General features: G+C 36.7%; 1 protein-coding gene and 1 non-coding gene across 2 annotated transcripts in view; one reads left to right on the top strand and one right to left on the bottom strand.

The window, feature by feature from the left end:
* Nucleotides 1-25539, bottom strand: part of SEMA3A (semaphorin 3A) — a 366549-nt gene that overhangs the window by 320510 nt on the left and 20500 nt on the right. The window lies entirely within an intron of this gene.
* On the top strand, nucleotides 7346-7417 carry TRNAW-CCA (transfer RNA tryptophan (anticodon CCA)). The gene has a single exon. It is a non-coding gene; the product is annotated as a tRNA-Trp (tRNA).

Raw genomic sequence — 25539 nt, 5'->3', positions numbered from 1 at the left:
GAAGCGACTTAGCAGCAGCAGCAGCTCTGCCCCAGTGAGAGTTGAGTGTGATGATGCCACACCTGCTTGGCTTGTGAAGACCCTGGTGGCACCAAGCATGGACTGCCTTCACCGCAGGAGTTAGAGCCTAAGAGAATCTTTTTTCCAGCCTCTTCTAAACTGGCAATCAGAAGGCCTCTTTGGCCAGTCTTTCTCCACAGTTCTGTCTCTTCAGGCACTTAAAGGGCTCCCTTGCCTGGGGTCGTTCTCTGTTGTTAAGTACATCAGGCACATAGAGGGCCCCCCCCTGGCTGGGGTCCTACTCTAGATCTGTGTGTCAGTCACTTAAAGGAACACCTTGGGTGGGGTACTGCTCTGCAGTTCAGTTCATCAGGCATTTGATGGGTCAGCCTCTCTATTTTTCAGCTGCCCATGCTGGCCTGTGGGGAGAGAGAGCCTATGGTGATGGCTCCAACCGCTATGTGTGACTCAGTGGTATTGCCTTGCTTCCATGGGTGCCTGGCTTTCCTCCACAGGCATTTTGCACCACAGTCTTCTCCCTCACATCCCCTTGATCCATCTCTCCACAGTCAACAGCAGTCTTCACTGTGGGATTGCGCCACAATCCCTAAACTCCAGCTTGCAGCCGCTTCGCCTTCCAGAGGACCCTGCATCCCTGTCCAGGATATATATGGCTGTGGTAAGAACTGTCTGATTCTCATTCTATGTAGGCTGTCACAGACTAGCTATTTCACTCTCAGCCTTAAATGTTTCTCCTCTGACTCAGATGATTGCTGTGTTGTGGGCATCAGACCTCTGCTTCAGTTCCCCCACCTGCTGAGGGCAGGTTCACCTACTAACTTTCCTGTTTTCCCCCTAGTTGCTTCATCCTACCAAGTTTTGCATGCCTCTGTATATTCTTTTCCTCTAGTCAGCAACTCTGGTTTGCTCTCAGCTGCAAACATGCACTTCTGTGTCTGAAGATGCATTCCTGATGTATCCGTGAAGAGAGATGTACTCTACATCCACCTATTCCTCTACCATCTTGTTCTCCCCCTGTTTATTTTTTTAGTGGGGAGGCTGTGTATTGCTGTGATGTGATCTTCTGGATACAGGGCCTTTCCTTAAAGACATGGTGTCTATATGGCAGAAGTATTGGTAAATTACCCAACTGAGTGAAACAGATTTTTTTCCCCAGAGATATATGTATCCCTCTCTACCTTATTTGTACATCTGTCTATTAAGTGCTCAGGATGTATTCATGCTCAGTATGTATGCTGCTTTCCCTTTGGAATCGAAGCTAGGATGAGGCTGATTGCAAGATTTGCTCTCACACCTCCAACTTGGTGGAATACATGATCTTTAACAAAGAAGTGAAACCAAGATGGGCCTAGGTGAAAATGAGAAAGAAAGCTCAGCATCTGACCGCCTGCTTCATTAAACCTGAGGCAAACCTCTAACTCTGTCCTTTCCAATATTTTACCTCTATTTTTAGGCTAAGTCAAATTCAGTTTGTGTAACTTTCATCCAAAAAGTTTCCTTGACTCTCTCAGCTAGAGAGGCACTCACTATCAGAGTTATAAACAATTTATAGCCCTCTATTACTCTACCCTTTCTCTCTCCTCTAGATAGGATGTCAGAATAGAAGCAAAGGGGTTATTATTATAGGCTTAACCTAAATGTGTTCTGATTTACTCTAAAGAAAATCATTTGCAAAGTTTGCTCCTTTGACAAATATCAAATTACTTGAAATTCACTTCCAGCTAATCATGACCCATCAGTGTATCCATACCCCTCTTGAGAATTGCAACTCCAACTCAAGGAAAACAAATGGTTCTAATTTGCTACTAACACATATGGCTGATCAGTGAGTATCCTCATAGTGTCTCCTCTTGCTAACAAAATAAACCTTACTGTACAACTAGTAGAAGACCTTCTTGCCCTTACTACCGCTTCTGTCCTTCCTTCCATTCTTTTTTCCTCCCTCCCTCCTTTCCTTCCTTATGCTAACTCCTTTGACAATTTTTCTTCTTTCTCTGGCATTCTAGATAAATTAATAGCCTTAAATTATCAAGTGCCTTTAAAAAGCACACACACATACACACAGAGGATTATTTAGCAGTCCTTATAATCCTACAGAACTAGAAGATGGTTTTTAATATATATGATTTGGCTTAATTATTTGAATCAAAATGCTAATTATTTGGTACATATATTTTAAACCATATTTTAAGACACCCTAACAAGTGTAACATAACTTTGAAGTAGTTTATCCTTGGACACTAAACACACGTCATTAGTTCATACAAACCCTGATCAAAACTGGGCCAGATAGATGCATCTAAACTGATAGAAGTGGAAATTATATTATATTGGCCTTTTAGCATCATAGAGATTTTAGAGCTTCCAGGGACTTAGGAGATAATACAGTCAGACTCTCCAATTTTAAGGATAATTGAATTTAACCAAGAGAGGTTAAGGGAATTATATAAAATAAAATAGCTAATTGATGGCAGAGCACCGATTAAAATCAGGGTCACCTATCTCACAAGTCAAGCATTTTTCCTCTGTAACATGTTGTATGTTAGTCTAAAATAATGTTAAGGAGATAAGCATTACATTGTTATTATTAATTGAGGTTTGCACAAGCAGCTATTCATGTAGCATTTACTTTCTTAAAAAACACTTGGTCTCTGCTATTTCATTGCTCTTCAACTCCATGGCTGAAATTAATTTTGGCTAAGATATTTACTTTGGTGTTTCAGAAATATGCATGTTTTTCTTTATAAGTATATAAACACATTATAGTAATCATTATATAATAATGAACTTAAAATGCATTATTTAATTTCTGAAAATAAGACTAAAGCGTTTTCTTTATAATGAATTCATATTGTTCAAAAACAAAAGCATTTTTCTCCCCTACAAAACCTGTTGAGCAAGTGTGGTTTACAGCAGAAACATTTAGATGGAGAATATGATTCGGTATCCCCCTGAGGTGGGATCAATTTTCAAAGGATTAAGCTTGAAATCTCAAGTGATTTACCTGCTTGTCTGACTGACCATGAGAGTTGAGATGGCACTAAGTCTTGCTTTACTCGTCAGCCTGGGTGGGCTTAACTCTGGGAACCAGGTAGAGAAACTTTGGTAAATTATTTTCTTTTAAAAATTTGCTCTTGGCATGATGGATAATAAAGACTTAAATGTCTTTGTGCATAGTGCAAACACTGATGTGCTTTGCAGAATCTCTGCAGTATTTGTGTGTATGTGTGCTCAGCTGTGTCTGACTCTGCAACCCCACAGACCGTAGCCCACCAGGCTCTTCTGTCCATGGGATTCTCTGACAAGAACACTGGAGGGGGTTGCCATTTTCTATTTCAGGGGAACTTCCGGACCCAGGGATCAGTCCTGCGTCTCCTATTTTTCCTGCATTGGCAAGTGACTTCTTGACTACTCTGTTACCTGGAAAGCCCTCTACAGCACCTTTTATTTGACCTGCTATGAGAAAGGCTACAGGTGAAGGGGAAGAGCCAAGGGAAGATGACAAAACTGAGAAATAAATCCCCTTCCCCTGTTTACTCCCAGCAAGTCTGAATAGCTCTGATTGTTCTTTAGGATCTAGTTTGATGTTTATTGGCATTGGGCCAAAGACTTTCTTTTTTTTCTATTCTTATACACATTCATCTTTCACTGGTTTGTCTTGCTTTTTTGTTTGGTAACTCTCAGGAATATATTAGGATTGTGTTTGTTCTTAGAGGAATAATAAATAGTTTCAAATATTAAATTTTAATATAGTCTCTAATAGGAAAATTTAAGATAAATAGAAACACAGTTTGTAGACAGAAATTGTGTTTCATGAGTCTTATCAATAAGGCAGTCTCTAGAAAATGGAAATTTTCAGGTAGATTATTTTTCTAAATCCCCGGGGCTGTCTGGTTTATCTGGTGACTATGTTGGGATTTGTCATAAGTATTACCCAATTTCATTCATCTTTCTGAAGCAGTTTCCTATCGGACACATTTAAGGATCACTAACTTTTTCTAGGAAACATATATTGCAAATAATATCATCTTTTTCCTAACCTAATTCTGAGTTCCTTTCTCCTCTTTCTCTTTCTCTCTCTAGTTTTAGTTACCTTATATGAAATATACTAATTTCTAAGACACAAATATACACCCATATAAACTACTAAGATAATGGACCCACAAAATAAAAGTAGCTTATCAGTTTTTAACTTTAGTCAGAACTGCTTTTCTTGACTCAGAATTTCAACTTCTGGAAATCATATTCACTAAATTGTTTACAGAAACATAAATGTGAATAAAGGAAAAACAAGATGATTAGCCTTATAAAAACATTTTATCTAGTTCTGAGTACTATTATAAACTCCTTGTGTCCAGGTATTTCTGATACTTGAATGAAAAGTGAAGTGAAGTGAAAGTCGTTCAGTTGTGTCTGACTCTTTGCAACCCCATGGACTATACAGTCCATAGAATTCTCCAGGCCAGAATACTCAAGAGAGTAGCCTTTCCCTTCTCCAGCAGATCTTCCCAATCCAGGAATCGAACCAGGGTCTCCGGCATTGCAGGTGGATCCTTTACCAACTGAGCTATCAGGGAAGCCCAATATATACTTTAATGGATACTAACAAACTTCGAAATGGAATGGAAACTAACAATTACAAGCAAACTTAACAAGCTATCAATAGTCCTTTATTTTATAACCAAGACCTGCATCTTTGACCTTAACCATGAAAGATACAGGAAGGCCTGGTAGAGTTGGCACAAATCTGTCAACGCTCTTCAAAGGTCACATCCCACTGAAATTCAGTCAGAAAATCCTCCTCAGAAATTCAGAAAAACACACCACCAAAATGCAAATATAATTATAATAACATGCTCCATAATTCAACCTTTGTCCTTGATGCAAGATAACATGTCATACCTCATTGCACTCCTTTCAGTTACTAAATGCAATTACTTCATCTGTTTACTTGGCATTGTCTTTCTCACCAGTTTTTAAACTTATTTAAGATATGTACCATGTCTGTCCTGCTGTAGATACATCCAGAGTGTCTAGCGCCTTGGCTGCCATGTTTGAATACTTGATGGAATGAATGAACAAGAAAACTAAAACAAAACATTCTATTAGATTGGTAAAAGTAATAGCATAATTTATATCAATAGGGCCATTACAATTAATTTTAGAATAAGCCTTAAAATAATAGAAAATATAGAACCTGTGAAAAAAATGAAAATGTGAAGTAATTTCACACACACCTGTTGCAGATTTTTATAAAATTTGGAATTTTTTTTGGTGACAATTAAGAACATTATGTTTCTAGGAGCTTGTCTCACTACTAATTTGTTAATTCAATTATTTTTAACTGTTTATTATTAGGTAATGGGTCAGTTATATTTGTTACAATCATTGATTAATACTAGATTCATCTGAAAAATAGCAGTTATGAAATAAATATATTTGTTTCTCAGTTCAAATATATTAAATAATTTTGGCTAAAAGAACTTGGGTCTCATGAACTAGGCAACAAAAATAAGTTTATATTGGTAATGACATCTTGGGACATTTTAAAATATCACAATTTTCACTAATAATATTGGCATTATTCTTTAAGCTGAATCATGTATATTAATTATAAATGAGATTAGATTACAAAGTCCAGTGCTGAAAGATATTTCCGCACACTTCCACCAAGGTAACCATTGTATAAGCTGGTCAGGTTACACCATTATCTCTTGAGCATCTGGAAAACTTATACTATTTGGTCTCTAGGTACCAACAATAAATTCTTTAGGGAATTTTCTGTTTTTCTAGCTCAGATTCTTTTTCACCTAAGAAATATATAACATGAGCTGAAGTTTAAATACAATTATTTTCTAATAGTATGTTATATCATCCAAACAGCAACAATGATGATTTTTTACGTTGTACCTCTGGGGTTATGTCTACCTCATTTCAGAAATATGAAGTTTGGTTAAAACAAATAATTAGATACACACATGCATGCATACCTATATTTTTCACTAGATTCATACACACACACATACACAAACCCTAACATTTATAAATCATGTTTCACATTTGAGAATAGTTTAATACTATTTGTCTGGTTCCTTATTAACTGAGTCTTTACTGATACATTAATGAAGGAGTGAAATAGCACTGCGATTTCAGACACACAAGAAATCTCAAATAACTGAGCAATAGAAATATAAATTCAACTAAAATATTTTGAAATGCTTTTCTAATATTATATTTGATTGTTTTAAAACTCAGATATCCATATCAAGGTCAACAGCATGCTAGTAATAGTAGTACACCAGCAACATTCCTCCAGCCCAGAAATTCCAAAAATGTTTTCTGTAGGACACTAGTTTCTGAAATTTAAGATGCATAGGTAATGTGGAATGAACAAAGCTGAACAACTAATTTAGCCCCTGCAAGACCGTTAAGACTATTAACTCTAATACTATTAAGTACGTAAATGTGCAATGTGACAGTAATAGAGTGTGGAAGTTTTCCTACATTTACTTAAATATTCTACCATTTCCTTAAGGCACATTCGAAAAACTAGTGCTCCAAGGAACACACTTGAGAAAAGTTGCCCCATCTAAACCTTCATTATGTGAAAAACACCAAAATCTGTTGTAGTGCCAGAGATGCTAGAAAGCAGTTGTGCATGATTGGATATTCTCTAAGTAGAATACGTGCTAAGTTGCTTGAGTCATGTCCAACTCTGTGAGATCCGATGGACTGTAGCCTGCCAGGCTCCTCTGTCCGTGGGATTCTGCGAGTGAGAATACTGGAGTGGGTTGCCATGCCCTCCTCCAGGGGATCTTCCCAGCCCAGGGATCAAACCCATGTCTCTTAAACCTCCTGCATTGGCAGGCGGGTTCTTTACCACTAATGCCACCTGGGAAGAGTGTGGGTCTACTATAGCAGAACACACTTACCTATAATTTAAGAGTTTGATGGCATTCCCTGCCAAACTTCTACTGTGCTTTGTTAGGCTTTGTGTCCTGCTCCAATTTCTTCATTATGAAGAGTCATGTTTAACAAGTAACTTTATGTTTCTTTGATTTCCACAATTTGTGAACATTTCACCCACTTAATTGCTGGTTCAGTTGACCCCTCCCCAAATGCCTTGCTGGTTTCATTATATGGGCCACTCAAATAGTATCTCTCATTTCCCAAAATCATCTCATTCACTTTAGCTTATATAAAAAACAATAATATATTAACATATAATGGAACACTACAGATACATCTTATTTTCTTAATATATACTCATAGAGCACCAAAAGATTTTCAGAGATTATATCATGGCTTGCATGCTCAGTGGGCTTCCCTGGTGGCTCAGAGGTTAAAGCGTCTGCCTCCAATGCGGGAGACCCAGGTTCGATCCCTGGGTCGGGAAGATCCCCTGGAGAAGGAAACGGCAACCCACTCCAGTATTCTTGCCTGGAGAATCCCATGGATGGAGAAGTCTAGTAGGTTACAGTCCACGGGATCGCAAAGAGTTGGACACAACTGAGAGACTTCACCTTAAATTATGCTCAGTGGTGGCCAACTTATTGGGACCCCGTCACCAGGCTCCTCTGTCCATGGAAATTCACAACCAAGAATACTGGAATGGGTTGCCATTTCCTCCTCTAGGAGATCTTCCCAACCCAGGAATAGAACCATGTCTCTTGAAGTTCCTGCATCGGCAGACAAATTCTTTACCACTGAGACAGTTGGGAAGCCCAGAGATTATATAAACATCCATTTATTTGACAAGGTCCATTTTTAACCATTTAAATTTTATCTTTTACTTTTTCTGCTTAAATATAACATTTTCCATATCCAAGTTATTTTTAAAATCTTATCCCAGATTTTTAACTTATCCCATGTGAACTATGTGCAGATGATGGATTCCCTTTACAGTCTGCAAATGTGTCTTTAAAGCTTCACAGGGCATCATCCAGCTTGCGTAAGCTGCTGCCTCCCATTGACTCTGCCTTTTCTTGGGTCATTAAACAACTGGCTATGCAGGAAAGAACTCTGAAATTCCTAATAATTATTTCTCTCTCTTTCTACAGTTAGGGAGGAGCTAGAAGAAAGAGAGGAGAGAAAAATACACGATTCTGCTTAAACTGTCACTTTGCATCAGTCTGAGCGGGAACACGTATATCTGGCCTGAAAAGGACTGCCGAGAACAATTAAGCACGGGGGTTAGGAGTGAACCTGGGAAACAGTCCAGCTTCTTGCAAGTCAGGTCTTCACTCTGTGACTGTCAATGTAACAAAAATGAACAGATAAACAGATTTCTATCAGGATATACGATCAGTCATCTTAAAATCGTGTACATGTATTATGTACTATATTTACACATTGCATACTTTATAAGACACTCAAAGACAAATTTTAAGTGCGTGCACTAAACAGGGTGAACCAATGCCTTTGATTCCAAACAGAACCTCTTTTGAGATCAAAAGATAGCACTACTTATAATTATATTGAGACAACTGTTGTGAATTGGAACCCTCCTAGGCAAAGCTGGAGGAGAAGGTGATGGCACCCCACTCCAGTACTCTTGCCTGGAAAATCCCATGGATAGAGGAGCCTGGTGGGCTGCAGTCCATGGGGTGGCGAAGAGTTGGACACGACTGAGCAACTTCACTTTCACTTTTCACTTTCATGCATTGGAGAAGGAAATGGCAACCCACTCCAATGTTCTTGCCTGGAGAATCCCAGGGAGGAGGGAGCCTGGTGGGCTGCTGTCTATAGGGTCGCACAGAGTCGGACACAACTGAAGTGACTTAGCAGCAGCAGCAGTGGGCAAAGCTGGATACAGAAAATGCCTAACAAAGTTTAAACTAAAGGCTTTTTTCAAATGTCTTACTAATTATAATGGCTTCTTACTATCACCTGGTAATATCACAAAGTACAATATACACTGGGGGCTAAGTTCACCATTAACTGTAGGGGTCTTAATCTATATTTCAAGTAGATATTTTGATAACTTTAGAGGTTTCATCTCATTGCTTAGTGCGTCTGTTTATTTCATCATCATTTTTGTTCTACTTATAATTGAGACTAAAGAAGACTTTCTATGAGAATGAGAACAGTTAGCTCTGCCACTTTTCTGGTTTGTTTCCTTGTATTTGCAAAAATGTGTTTGCAAAAATATTTTACAGTTTCCACTTCATTAGTTTAATATCTAGAAACATAATCAACAATAAAATTTATAAATCCATTTAAAAGTAAAGAACAGACACAATAGCTGTTCCCTTGGTTTAACTTCAACTCTTAGATCAGTTTACCAGACATTAATGGTAAGAAACAACGTCATCTGACATTTGGATAAAATAAAGGTACTAGTGTGAATACAGTATTATATATATGTGAAGCTTAATTTGGACTTTTAAAACAACATTAATATAAATAATAAATCTACTAGATCTAAACTTTCTAAACTCTAATAGCATGTATCTTCTATACTCCTTGGGATGTACACACTTAACTTTAGAGCTGGTTATCTAGACTAGTGTTTTTCCAATTATGATGCACATAAAACTCTCTGAAGTTCTTGAGAAACGTGCACATTCTGATTAATTGATCTATAGAGCAGCCCAGGAATCTGCATTTCTATCAACTTTTTAAGTGTTGCTCATCTAAGGACCATACATTAAGAAACAAAAAGCTTAGACATGTTCAGCTTAGTACACTAACCACTGCAACATGTGGCTACTGAGCAGTTAATATGTGGTTAATCTAAGCTGAGACTTACTGTAAATGTAAAATACTCATCAAATTTCAAAAAAGTACAAAAAAGAATATAAAATAGTTCATAATAATTTTAATACTGATGATATGTCAGAATAATATGGATCCTTATTATATATAAATTTAAGTTAATAGAGAGTATGAATGCAATCAGTTCAGTTCAGTCGCTCAGTCGTGTCCAACTCTTTGTGACCCCATGAATCGCAGCACGCCAGGCCTCCCTGTCCATCACCAACTCCTGGAGTTCACTCAGACTCACGTCCATCGAGTCAGTGATGCCATCCAGCCATCTCACCCTGGGTTGTCCCCTTCTCCTCCTGCCCCCAGTCTCTCCCAGCATCAGAGTCTTTTCCAATGAGTCAACTCTTTGCATGAGGTGGCCAAAGTATTGGAGCTTCATCTTTAGCATCATTCCTTCCAAAGAAATCCCAGGGCTGATCTCCTTCAGAATGGACTGGTTGGATCTCCTTGCAGTCCAAGGGACCCTCAAGAGTCTTCTCCAATACCACAGTTCAAACACATCAATTCTTCGGCGCTCAGCCTTATTCACAGTTCAACTCTCACATCCATACATGACTACTGGAAAGACCATAGCCTTGACTAGGCGGACCTTAGTCGGCAAAGTAATGTCTCTGCTTTTGAATATATTATCTAGGTTGGTCATAACTTTTCTTCCAAGGAGTAAGCGTCTTTTAATTTCATGGCTGCAGTCACCATCTGCACTGATTCTGGAGCCCAAAAAAATAAAGTCTGACACTGTTTCTACTGTTTCCCCATCTATTTGCCATGAAGTGATGTAACCAGATGCCATGATCTTCATTTTCTGAATGTTGAGCTTGAAGCCAACTTTTTCACTCTTCTCTTTCACTTTCATCAAGAAGCTTTTTAGCTCCTCTTCACTTTCTGCCATAAGGGTGGTGTCATCTGCATATCTGAGGTTATTGATATTTCTCCCAGCAATCTTGATTCCAGCTTGTGTTTCTTCCAGTCCAGCGTTTCTCATGATGTACTCTGCATATAAGTTTAATAAGCAGGGTGACAATATACAGCCTTGACATACTCCTTTTCCTATTTGGAACCAGTCTGTTGTTCCATGTCCAGTTCTAACTGTTGCTTCCTGACCTGCATACAGATTTCTCAAGAGGCAGGTTAGGTGGTCTGGTATTCCCATCTCTTTCAGAATTTTCCACAGTTTCTTGTGATCCACACAATCAAAGGCTTTGGCATAGTCCATAAAGCAGAAATAGATGTTTTTTCTGGAATTTTCTTGCTTTTTCCATGATCCAGTGGATGTTGGCAATTTGATCTCTGGTTCCTCTGCCTTTTCTAAAACCAGCTTGAACATCAGGGAGTTCATGGTTCACGTATTGCTGAAGCCTGGCTTAGAGAATTTTGAGCATTACTTTACTAGCATGTGAGATGAGTGCAATTGTGTGGTAGTTTGAGCATTCTTTTGCATTGCCTTTCTTTGGAATTGTTGGAATGAAAACTGACCTTTTCCAGTCCTGTGGCCACTGCTGAGTTTTCCAAACTTGCTGGCATATTGAGTGCAGCACTATCACAGCATCATCTTTCATGATTTGAAACAGCTCCACTGGAATTCTATCACCTCCACTAGCTTTGTTCATAGTGATGCTTTCTAAGGCCCACTTGACTTCACATTCCAAGATGTCTGGCTCTAGATTAGTGATGACATCACCATGATTATCTGGGTTGTGAAGATCTTTTTTGTACAGTTCTTCCGTGTATTCTTGCCACCTCTTCTTAATATCTTCTGCTTCTGTTAGGTCCATACTGTTTCTGTCCTTTATCGAGCCCATCTTTGCATGAAATGTTCCCTTGGTATCTCTAATTTTCTTGAAGAGATCTCTAGTCTTTCCCATTCTGTTCTTTTCCTCTATTTCTTTGCATTGATCGCTGAAGAAGACTTTCTTATCTCTTCTTGCTCTTCTTTGGAACTCTGCATTCAGATGCTTATATCTTTCCTTTTCTCCTTTGCTTTTCGCCTTTCTTCTTTTCACAGCTATTTGTAAGTCCTCCCCAGACAGCCATTTTGCTTTTCTGCATTTCTTTTCCATGGGGGCGTTCTTGATCCCTGTCTCCTGTACAATGTCACAAACCTCATTCCATAGTTCATCAGGCACTCTCCCTATCAAATCTAGACCCTTAAGTCTATTTCTCACTTTCACTGTATAATCATAAGGGATTTGATTTAGGTCATACCTGAATGGTCTAGCGGTTTTCCCTACTTTCTTCAATATAAGTCTGAATTTGGTAATAAGGAGTTCATGATCTGAGCCACAGTCAGCTCCTGGTCTTGTTTTTGCTGACTGTATAGAGCTTCTCTATCTTTGGCTGCAAAGAATATAATCAATCTGATTTCAGTGTTGACCATCTGGTGATGTCCATGTGTAGAGTCTTCTCTTGTGTTGTTGGAAGAGGCTGTTTGCTATGACCAGTGCATTGTCTTGGCAAAACTCTATTAGTCTTTGCCCTGCTTCATTCCACATTCCAAGGCCAAATTTGCCTGTTACTCCTGGTGTTTCTTGACTTCCTACTTTTGCATTCCAGTCCCCTATAATGAAAAGGACATCTTTTTTGGGTGTAAGTTCTAAAAGATCTTGTAGGTCTTCATAAAACCATTAAACTTCAGTTTCTTCAGTGTTACTTGTTGGTGCATAGACTTGGATAAATGTGATATTGAATGGTTTGCCTTGGAGATGAACAGAGATCATTCTGTCGTTTTTGAGATTGCGTCCAAGTACTGCATTTTGGACTCTTTTGTTGACCATGATAGCTACTCCATTTCTTCTGAGGGATTCCTGCCCGCAGTAGTAGATGTAATGGTCATCTGAGTTAAATTTACCTATAACTTTTAATGTGACTACCAGAAAATTTAGAATTATTGTGGCTCACATTATATTTACTTTGGATGCTGCTGCTTGAGATCACAGAACAATAATCATCCTGATTATGAAAAGTGGCAGCGAAAACATTCACTATGTGCCTCAATTAATATTTCCAAATTTGCCTTCTGCCATCCCATAAGTTTCAGCTATATAATGCTATTTGATATTCACTCAATATTTATTCTTTTATTTATTTCATTATCCAATAAGTATTTACTGAGTGTCTACACTGAACCACATAACATTAGTAGGTAATGGGAGTGTTAAAAAAGATAGATGGGGTCCAGTTTCACTAAACATATTATATCTGATTAGCTCTACTCATTACATAAAAAGAAAAATTTATATTATTCCTTACATCCCTTTTTTAAAAAGTACTTACTGCCTCCTTAATCTGTACTTCTATAGCATGTTTTATATGTTTCACAAAAAAGCATTCCTTATATATGCTTAATATAGATTTGACTCATAGTTCCACATATGTGTTGTCAAGACTTTGATGGTATGATTTAATCACTGTTTAATTGCCCACTAAAAGTATGATGTCCAGCACATAGTAGGTGCTATCTAAAGCAGTTTCTGAGCTGACTAATTATTTCACAAATAAGATGGTAAAAATAAACATCAATCACTTCCACAATTGAATTTCATTTAAAATCAATGATTATTTTAATTTGATTGCCATTTGGCATGGTTCACTATGGTCCTCTTTCTGTTTGTACAAACATCTTATTCAGTAATGTACTACTATCAAGCTCAGCAAATTTAGAATCAATTCAGCAAAATTTGAGCCATACTTGATGATCTTATTTGACTTTAAGCAATTCATTAAGTCATCCTAAATGAGTCTCCTCATTAGTAAAGTGGATTTTGAATTACTTTTGCATGTTTTTGTTGAAAAAATTGAAAGAATCAATTTATTAAACAGTACCTGGTTTATAGCAGTCCCTCAATAAATATGAAATCTAACTAGCTAAGTCTTAGTCATCTTATTTTCTTTTCAGTAACAAAATGTAAAATAACATTTGGTGGGTAAGGCATTAAATCACTTACATGCTCTGAGTAAAATGTGTAACTTTACATTTATCTAAATGTACTGCTTTAGCAAGGAGTCCCATTTCCTTCTGTCTTTTTAGTATAAATGAGGGGATGAAACCAAAAAAAAAAAAATCCTTCTATTGTTCCAAAATCAATGACTATTAGGAAGTGACAATGAAGCCTTAAAAAACAATCAGCAAAAACCATGTCTTTAAAAATTTTTTTTTCTTCCCTCAATCTGATTTCTGTCTAAAAATCATTGCACAGTCATGACTAATAAGTTAAATTTCAATCCATTTGTAGACCCTATGGATACTAAAAGAATAATAAAAAATACTACTTGAAAAACTCTGTGCCCACAAATTTTGTAATCTAGAGGAGAAGAAACAGACAATATGAATAGGTTCATATTAAAGAAATTTAAATGTTCCAAAATAGAAAGCACCAGACCAAGATGGATTCAATTATGAATTCTCCTAAACAGTTAAAAGATAATTATGCTGATTCTCTATAATCTCTTTCAATGGATAAAAGCGAGGAGAATATTTCCTAGGTCATTCTATGAGGTCAACATTTCCCTAAGAATGCAACCAAAGACATTAGAAGAAATAAAAACTACAGACCAACAGCTCTCATAACAGCAGATGTGAAATTCCTGAACAAAGTATTAGAAAACCAAATCCAATAATGTATAAACTGAATTATATACCACAGTCAAGTGAGATTTATCCCAGGTATGCAAGGCTGCATCAACATTTGAAAATCAAGTAATGTAATCAATCATATCAACAGACTAAAGAATAAAACATAACATAATCATGTCAACATAAGCAGAAAAAACATCTGATGAAAATCCAACATTCATTCATAAGAAACAGTAAATTTGGAATAGAGAAGATCTTCTTAAACTTAATGAAGAATATCTCCAATAAAATCTAAATTTATGGTTAATAGTGAAAAACTCAAAACCTTGTCTATGCAAAAAATTTGGGTTTCCTAGGTAGTGCTAGTGATAAAGAATCTGCCTGCCAATGCAAGAAGACATGAGACGCTGGTTTGATTCCAGGTTGGGAAGATCCCATGGAGAAGGGGAATGCAACCCACTCCAGTTGCCTAGAGAATCCCATGGATAGAGGAACCCGGTGGGCTACAGTTCACGGGGCCACAAAGAGTCAGACATAACCGAACAACTGCTGCTGCTGCTGCTGCTAAGTCACTTCAGTTGTGTCCAACTCTGTGCGACCCCATGGATGGCAGCCCACCTGGCTGTTCCGCCCGTGGGATTTTCCAGGCAAGAGTACTGGAGTAGGGTGCCATTGCCTTGTCCACTGAACAACTGAGCACATGTAAAAAAAAAAATGAAAAGGAAAAACAGAAAAAAAAAAAAAGCCTCCTAGAACTAAGTGATTGCAGCAATGAAGCAGAATATAACGTTAAAATACAAAAGTCAATTGCTTTATTTTATAGCAATGAGCATGTGGAATTTGAAATTAAATACAATGTCATTCATATTAGTATCACAAAAATAAAGTACATAGATATAAGTAACAAAATATGCATAAGAGCTATATGAGGAAAGCTACAAAACTCTGCTGAACAAAATAAAAAATAAATAAATAAATAAATGGAGAAACAGTCTGTGTTTATAGCTAGGCAGACTCAAATTTGGGGCTTCACAGGTGGTGCTAGTGATGAAGAATCCACCTGCCAATGCAGGAGACAGGAAATTCAGGTTTGACCCCTGGACTGGGAAAGATACCCTGGAGTAGAAAATGTCCACCCACTCCAGTATTGTTGCTTGGAGAATCGCATGGACAGAGGAACCTGGTGGGCTACAGTACATGAGGTCCCAGAGAGTCAAACATGAGTGAGTATCTGAGCACAGCACAGGACAGACTCAGTATTGTCAAGATATCAGTTGATCTGTAGTCAATGCAATCTTAGTCAAAGTCCCAGCAAGTTATTTTACTGATGGTGACCAACTGATTGGTTCTACAGTTTATATAGAGATTCACAATAGCCAATACAATGTTGTTATCATTGTTTAGTCACTAGGTTATGTCTGATTCTTTGCCACCCCATGGACTATAGCCAGCCAAGCTCCTCTGTCCATAGGATTCTCCAGGCAAAAATACTGGAGATGGTTGAGTTGCCGTTTCCTTCTCCAGGATGTCTTCCTGATCTGAGGACTGAACTGCGTTTCCTACATTGCCAGGTGGATACTTAACGATTGAGCCACCAGGGAAGCTCAGCCAATATAACATTGAAGGGTAATAACAAAATTGGAGGTCTGACACCACCTGACTTCAAGATTACAATCTCAAAGATACAGTAATCAGAACAGAGTGCTATTGATGGAAAAAAGACAAATAGAACAATGGTCAGAAGAAAAAGCCCAGAAATAGAATCCCACCTCATAGATACAGTCAAGTGATTTTTGATAAATGATGAAAAGCAATGAAATGGAGAAAAGATACTTTTTTAAAGAAATGGTGCTAGAACAATTAAACTCTACATCCCCATACAAAGAAAAACTGAATCTGGACATAAATATTGTACTCTTCACAAAAATTAACACAAAAGGATTAGAGATGCAATGTGAAACTGCTTAAAAACTAAAATAGGAGAGAATCAGGATGATTTTCTTGATTATGGTAATGACCTTTTAGATAAAACACTAAGGTCAAGAACCCTACAAGTAAACGATGGACTCTGGGTGATTATGATGTGTCAATACAGGCTCATCGATTGTAACAAATGTTCCATTCGGGTGGGGGAATGTTGATAATAGGAAAGGACATGCATATAAAAGGATAGGGGGGTACATGGGAAATCTCTATACCTTACAGTAAATTTTTTGTGAATCTAAAATTCTCTAAAATATTAAGGTCTTTAAAATTTGGATCATAGAAAAAGCAAGAGAGTTCCAGAAAAACATCTACTTCTGCTCCACCTTACCTGCCTACTGAGAAATAGGTATGCAGGTCAAGAAGCAACAGTTAGAAGTGAACATGAAACAACTGGTCCAAATTGGGAAAGGAGTACTTCAAGGCTGTATATTGTCACCCTGCTTATTTAACTTATATGCAGAGTATATGGGAAATGCCAGGCTGGATGAAGCACAAGCTGAAATCAAGATTGCCGGGAGAAATATCAATAACCTCCGATAGGCAGATGACACCACCCTTATGGCAGACAGTGAAGAACTAAAGAGCCTCCTGATGAAAGTGAAAGAGGAGAGTGAAAAAGTTGGCTTAAAGCTCAACATTCAGAAAACTAAGATCATGGCATCTGGTCCCATCACTTCATGGCAAATAGATGGGGAAACAACGGAAACAGTGAGAGACTTTATTTTGGGGGGCGTGCGAAATCACTGCAGATGGTGACTGCAGCCATGAAATTAAAAGACGCTTACTCCTTGGAAGAAAAGCTATGACCAATTTAGACAGCATATTATAAGGCAGAGACATTACTCTGCCAACAAATGTCTGTCTAGTCAAAGCCATGTTTTTCCCAGTAGTGATGTATGGATGTGAGAGTTGGACTATAAAGAAGCTGAGCGCTGAAGAATTGATGCTTCTGAACTGTGGTGTTGGAAAAAAATCCAAATCCCTTGGACTGCAAGGAGATCAAACCAGTCAATCCTAAGGGAAATGAGTTCTGAATATTCATTGGAAGGACTGATGCTGAAGCTGAAATTCCAATACTTTGGCCACCTGATGCAAAGAACAGAATCATTGGAAAAGACCCTGATGCTGGGAAAGATTGAAGGCAGGAGGGGGGATGGCAGAGGATGAGATGGTTGGATGGCTATCACCGGCTCAATGGACATGAGTTTGAGCAAGCTTCCAGAGTTGGTGATGGACAGGGAAGCCTGGCATGCCGCAGTCCATGGAGTCTCAAAGAGTAGGACGTGACTGAGCCATTGAACTGACTGTATCACTGCAATGCTTGGCAGAGCTAAAGCTACATTATGTCCATTTTATGAATTATGTGTTTTCTAATCAATGTAACTCTTTGTCCCATTTAATCTTTTTTGCTGAAATGCCTATATAGAAATATTAAAATTGCACTGTCTCTTTTCTTCTAATTTTAATGACCTAATAGACTTTCACCCAGTGTTTAGATTTTCATGTTTTTTGTTAAAATTTAGGAAATCTTCATGATACGAAATTTTAGGCATTCAATCTTTCAATAGTACATCATTGAAAGTTGGTTTTCCCCTTAAATGAGAGAATATATCTTTTAAGGCAGAATTTTCCTGATTTACTACTATAACTAATGTACTTCTTCTTTCCTCTTTTTTTTTCCTTTTAATCTCATGTGTCCTTGACATCTCCTAGATTTTGGCTACATGGACCACATGCAATTTGATTTTAAATTCACTGCTATGAAAGAGGATGTATATCATGCTTAAAATTTCCCAATGATTGCTCTTAAGTTTTTCAAAAGCATTTTAGACACCACTAGCCTTTTCTCTAATTGTTGAGATCAAAGCTTTCTTTCTTGGAAAACTCAATTTTGATATAAGGATTATGTTCTCTTTGCCTCCTTGCTTTTCCACTACTGTAAGAGTTGTACTGAGGAGGATAATACTGGTATAGCAATAATCCATAGAAGAAGTCTGTGGTGCTCCTAGGGTGACCACTTGAACACAGGGCTCCAGGGCAGACTTCTGAACATGATCCAGCATGATTCTCAGGGATTCACATGGCAGCTGTGTGGCAGTTAGCCCATATCTGAAGTTAGTGCACTGATAAACTATGGGCTTCCCTGGTGGCTCAGATGATAAAGAATCCACCTGCAACGTGGGAGACCTGGGCTTGATCCCTGGTTTGGGAAGATCTCCTGGAGCAGGGAACAGCTGCCCACTCCAATATTCTAGCCTGGAGAATTCCATGGACTGTATAGTGCATGGGGCCGCAAAGAGTCGGACATGACTGATTTTCACTTTCACTATGTAATAATTTCTATATGCTTTATATAGTAACAATTTATTATATATAATTATGTTTTATTATACATGTATATACTATATTAATATATATTTTACATTTAATATAATTTTCACTTTCACTATATAATTATTTCACTGTATAGTTAAACTATACTTAGATAGGATTAGAGAGGGATGACCTATTTCTTTCTCCAAGTAAAAAGGGGAAACAATTTAGGTCATCAACAGAAGATTGGGTTTCTCTCATTCAAATATTATTCTCACCTTGTTCCAATTTAAAATCATTATCATTTTTTTTTACAGGTTTTGAAATTAAACAATATAAAGTTATGTATGAAAGAACAGACTTTGTAGCCACATTCACTAGGTTCAAATCTGACTCTTGTCCACTAGCTATGCAAACTATTTGCCAAGATAAACTGAATCAATATATATGACTATGCTGGGTTGAAACAGTAAGAATTCAATATATTCAGTTATTATTACAATGCTTTTTGATAGTGCTGAGGTATTTTCTTCATCTTTCATATCTTTATGTATATTTAAGAGCACAAAGAAGGTAGCCATTTGTCTGCCATCCAGAAATTACGCTGAAATGGAATTTCTTGATTATCTATTTTAAATAATTTCTTCCATAACATTCAAAATCATCTGAGACTTTGAGGCACCAAACTTGCATTGCCAAAGGTGACACACAGAGATACCTGTTCATAACTATACCAACTCATCACCCTCAGCTGGAATAAATCTACCACTTTCAATTAGCTCCATGGAATTTCAGATTTTTAAACTACTGTTGGACTCTGAAAGCTGCTTTACAATATTTTATTTACCCTCAATTTCCAACTGAATTTCTTTTTTTGCTTTTTTCTGTTGCCACTGTTTTTAAAGTTTAGACACCTCTTCTCTCATTCCTTTTTGCAGACTTCTCTACTCATTGAATAATGTAAATCAAAGTTCTCTAAGGGAGAAATGTTTATATTTCTATATAGCAACAGTTGTGTTCTCTCTCTTAAAAAATGAAAAAGAAACTATTAATATCACAATGAAATACCTTTTGGAAATGGGAGTAAAATTATATAAATAACAGTACAATTATGTAAATTATTTAATAGGTTAACTTGGATGTTAATCTTCAAAAACTGTGTGTGTATGTTTGTGTGTGTAAGTACCATAGGTTATAATGGGTATTGGCTTGCAAACCAATTTACTATTTCAAATCTTAAATTCTTGTTCTCAGAACACCCATGTTTTATCATTCTAGAATCAGTATTTCAAAACACATGTGCAGACTTTTTCTATGGTACATGCAAATACAGATATGTTCATGCATTAAAGTGTTTTTTGGTCATTCTGATTGACTGTATCAAGCTGAATCTAGTCAAAACTAAGCTCGTCTTTTTCTCTTGCACTTTTATATTTTAACTATTACTTTAAATGTCACATTCTCAGGCTTAAAATTCCAGAAAATACTCAAAATAATATTTAATTCCTTCCTAGTCCTCTACTTTACTAACTGAAAGGTCAAAAGGGTCCAAAGGAAGGTAATATCAGTGAGAATAAAACAACAGGAAAATACAATATTTTAGAGAATAATATATAAAATTTGACAACTGACTGAATATGGTAAAAAAAAATCACTGTTTTAGATCAGGAGAGGAAACTAATGCTGAAGTACATACAAAATATTTGAGAGTGTTATGATTAATACCACTTGCCAAAATGAGCCTTATTTTCTTTAAAAAATTTAGATAGTTGTATTATACAAGGAAATCAGATTGCTATTTTATAATAAAGTCTAAATTGAAGAGAAATTGAGTACCTGCACTCTCTTCTAAAGTAACTGCTATGTGTACCTGTCTCTGAGAAGAGGTTTTCTCCAAGAGCCAGCTGACACCGACTAGCAGGGAGAGCAAAGGGGCTGTCTGTTAAGGAAATATTTAGCCTGGCTCTTCTGTTGTCAAGGTCTAGCTTCTCTTATCATTCTCTAAGTTTTGTATTCTCCTTTCTTTCAAGTACCATGACTCAGGAAGTAAGTGAAAATGACACTACAAGACACTGAAATATAAAACAGCAGATGCTGCCCTAAATCTATCCTAGTTGACAGCTTATCACCACCTAAGATCATTTGACTTTACTTACAAAATTTCAGAGGGAGAGAGACAAGGCTAGGTAGATGGTCAACTGTAGGATGTACAAATCTGCTTCATTTCCTCACACTTAGCAAAAAACAAAAACAACTTTTGACCTTCAACTTGAGTATCCTATCCTATAAGGAATATTGAGCAATTCAAACAGAAGGTTGGACCTCTTTAGTAACTGTGTGCTATGACTGGAATGACTTTTCATAGCTATTAATAGCAAACGTTATGAGGAAAGAGAATGTGCTTATTTCTTAATCTCACTATCAAAACACTTCCTGTTTTCTTGATGATGCTTCTCTTTTGACTGATGGGCCTGCTAAGTTTCTGGGAATAAAAGCCTAACAAACATATCACACACAGATTTTCTTTAGGCACTCAAATTCAAGTCCTATTTAACACAGTGGGGTCACCAAACATCCAGTAAAGCTATTGCCAATGTTTGTTTTCTTGCAATTAGATGAAAATCAAAGCCATGTGGGTACCCACAGGGAAAACAGCAGGTCTCAATGTGTGCTTGGTGGGGCACATTCTGCTATTTATTCTCTTGTACTCTTTTATGTTTGACAATGCAACCACAACTTCATTTTATTTTATTATTTGTGCTGTAATTGTGGTGATCCTAAAAAGTTTCTCCCACCTTACATATACTGTTTACTGATGCTCACCAGGTGGTTTCAGTGAAGAAAATCAAATTCCCTTCTATAATGAGTCTACTTCCTTTACAGTTTAAATAAGAAGACAGTGTAGCAGGTGCCTGACAACCTCAGTGAAGACAATAAGCAAAAGGGAAATCCAAAGAATTTTGACATTATGCTCTATTAAAGGTCTTTCCAGGAAATGAAAGCAATATGGATATAACAAAGGTATTTAAGAAAAAAAATGTGTGTTCATATGCATGCACTCAAACATCCACACACGTGATGAAATTCTTAAAATGTGTGATTATGACAAGAGGAAGTAATAAACCCAAATCATTTAAGAGTAAAGTTATATTTCTTTTCAACTAAATATTAAGACACAAAGGCTAGTGATGCCAGATTTTTAACTAACTAATATAAAGGCTAGCATAAAAAACTAAATTATTTTTATTTTCTCAGAATTTCATTGAATATTTCATTCATTTTGCCTTTAACTAGGAAGATGGTTCTCAGAAAAGAAGCTGCACATAAAGCAATGTTTTCTTTGGTAACAGACAGCTTATTGGGAAAGAAAAAAAAGTAGCTGTTTACATTAGCCAAAAAAATAGCCCTCAGTAAATATGCATACATTATAATGATTCAAATTCTGTTGAAGTCTTGACATGTTAAGTTTTTTTTTTAAACATTTTCATTCACCTCCTCCCCAGGTAGTGGATTTTTCACTTCAAGGGAAGAAAAAGGAAATAAATATGAGGAACCTCAGTGCAACAGTGGTAGCTTTGGGTTGACGCTAATCCAAATCAAGCTCATTCACATCTTGCAGACTCATTGAATTCAGTGACAGTGAAGGAATGGAGAACAGGTAGAAAGTAAAGCAGGCAAGGGAAGGAGTGAGTTTAGAATTTCATTCTGATGTATGCATGTTACTACCTTTCTTTTAAAAAAGTTACTCAAGGACTGCTGAAAGAGTTTTAACTAAAATAACAGACCCTGGTTAACCAAAGGATTAATAACAAATATGACTGTCTAGTAAAGAAAAAGAAAACAGCATTTAAAGCTCTCCATTTATTACCTTAGTTTAACAGGATTCTTAGATAATGATCGCTAACATTTCTTGGGGAAAAATAAAAACAAAAAACTGTTACTACTTCGTTTCCTCAGAATAGTTCTATGACGCAGGAACTATGGTTTCTTCTCATTCTATACAAACAAGTCTTAGAGAATTTGAAAAAAAAGTGAATAAAAATCACAGACAGAATTCAAAGAAACAGCCCAGCACCAAAAAGTAGGCAAATTGCGAATCCTACTTCTACCCTCTCTCTGTACCAAAGACTGATTTGTTAATGATATGCTCTGCTGTTTTAGGATCTTGATTATGTTTCATATGTTTCAACTTTCTAAATACAAGGATTTACATTTGCACCACTGAAGAAGGTGATAATAATGTATTCCCAAGGATCCTAATATTTGATGCAGTTCATATTAACAATAATTCATATTTAATATTTAAAGTAAATAATTTACATATTATATCGATACTTAAACAATTTTTAGAAAACATATGTATTTTCTCTAAGACACACAAACACAGAGCAAAGAAGTTCCCTAAGTATTTAATTTAGGATCTATTGAAATTAGTGGGATAATTCAATTAAAAAATGACTCTCCCTGACTACATACCAGGCACCATCCTAGCTTTGCTCTATGTTATACCAGAGTTAACTTATTTTCACCTCTCAATGAATAGAAAAACTCAACAAAGTTTGCATTATCTTACTTTGTTATGAATAAACTTGCTATATTCTCTTAATTTTTGTTGCCAAACCGTCTACAGCCTAGCATTTTGAAAGCTGAAAAGGATCATCTATTTTGGTTTTCCACTGTATCATCATCTCTCTTTTTCCTTTACCATTCTCTTAATCCAAACTCCACTCAGAAGATGTATTTTTAGATTCATTCAGCCAAAAATATCATGGGAAAAGTGTTCCTCTTCCACAAGGTCTGATTCCTTTTTGTTCTTCACTGGACTCCCCCAACCTATTTCTGAAAACCCATAGCCTGCTATATCTGTTGCTATTAGTAGTAATAGTATTTGCTCTCTTTTAAGGTGGTATTCCACTTGATTCAAATGTGAAGCATTTCTTTCCCATTTTTCAATAATTAGAAAATGTTGTTGAGACATCTAATTGGATCGATTTGCTAAGAACGAACTAATGAGGAACTGTCAGTTACCATTCTGACAGAGGCTCCTACTTACTGTAGTCTCAAATAATGCAAACCTTTAACTTCTTTGCTAAATTTCTACAACAATTTCTTCAACGTGTTTATTTTAATCCTTCTCTATGTATTTCTTTACCTTGAAAAGTATGCCAAACCAGTGATTTTCATATTTATCATTATGTATATTAAATGGAGGCAAGTTTGGAAAAACTTGTACTTCCATATTTGGTCCAGTGTTCCATCATGTAAACCAGTTACACCAAGACAATTCAAATTCTCCTTAACATGTTTAGATGTTAAAAGTTTGCCATAATATCTGCAGGCTCATCATGTGCCTCTGCAGCCTGCCTTGCAGACTGTTATGAAAGGATGAAAGTTATGATAGGATGGTGAGCGTGAGTATTTAACAGATTTAGATTAAGTTTATTAAACTCATGATAACATACAAAAACAGTAACAAGAATCAATGCTGGTTTTAGAAAAATGGGAAGGAAAGAAAAATTTACTTTCCAATATTTGTCTTTGAGAATCATTACTCCCTCCATAGATAAACACAATGTGGAGTCTCATTTTCCTATACTTCAGGCAATGCATGCTTCCACCTTGATCATTTCAAAAATGTAACACACAAAGTATTTATTTATCTATCTATTCATTGATAAACTTTAGATAAATTTCATATAAACTTTATTAAAAAATTATTAATTTTTGAAGTATAGTTGATTTACAATGTTGCATGAGCTCCAGGTATACAGCAAAGTGAACAGATTACATAAATATTCTTTTTTAGATTCTCTTCTTTAAAGTTCATTTCAAAATATTAGTATAGCTCTCTCTGCTATAGAGGATGCCCTTGTTATCTATTTTATATATGTGTGTGCTAAGTCACTCAGAATTGTCTGACTCTTTGCAACCCTATGGACTGTAGCCCACCAGGCTCCTCTGTCCATGGGATTCTCCAGACAGGAATATTGGAGTTACCATGGAGGGTTGCTATGCCTTCCTCCAGAGGATCCTCCCAAACGAGGGATTGAACCCATGTCTCCTGCATCTCCTGCATTGGTAAGTGGGTTCTTGACCACTAGAACCACCTTGGAAGCCCATTTTATATATAGTATGTGTATATATTAATCTTAAATTTAGGTCAACCAAATAAGTGGCACCTATGAGATAACCTCTATTAAGATAGGGTTAACCCATTTATTTTATGAATTAAACAATAATGTCACAAAATATTAAAGAATATGCCTATATCCATGGCTAATTTAGAACCCAAAGTGTTTGTCTCTGAACTCAATACCCTTGGTGAAGGATTATCTTTTGTAAATAATTTCAATATAGCTCATTCCACTCATTATAGCTTTCAGATTTCTCTGTAAGCTGAATTTTTATTCTTTCTATTTATCTACGTCTAAAGAGCCATGAAGTATTCCGTGTACTCCTTGGTGGATTCACACAGCTGAAGCTTCATCTTCCTTTCATGTGACAGACTTCAAAATGCCTGTTTTCACCAATTTTCCCAATGAGTTGTTTTCTTTTTTTTTCCCCCAAATGGCATGGTGAGTCCCCTAACCACAGCAACAGTTCTCTTCTGAATTCCTTTTTCAAAATTAATTATCCACTTAAAGTTTGAACATAATTCTTTGAAAGTATTAAATAGACTGTCACCTTCCCTGTTATATGAATGAAAGTGAAAGTGAAGTCGCTCAGTCGTGTCCGACTCTTTGTGACCCCATGGGCAGTAGCCTGCACCAGGCTTCTCCGTCCATGGGATTTTCTAGGCAAGAGTACAGGAGTGGGTTGCCATTTCCTTCTCCAGGGAATATTTGCGACCCAGGGATCGAACCCAGGTCTCCCATAGTGTA

Source organism: Budorcas taxicolor, chromosome 4 (assembly GCF_023091745.1).
Source record: "Budorcas taxicolor isolate Tak-1 chromosome 4, Takin1.1, whole genome shotgun sequence".
Taxonomy (NCBI): domain Eukaryota; kingdom Metazoa; phylum Chordata; class Mammalia; order Artiodactyla; family Bovidae; genus Budorcas; species Budorcas taxicolor.
Note: the sequence above shows the minus strand (reverse complement) of the source record. Positions and strands in the feature narration are given on the sequence as shown.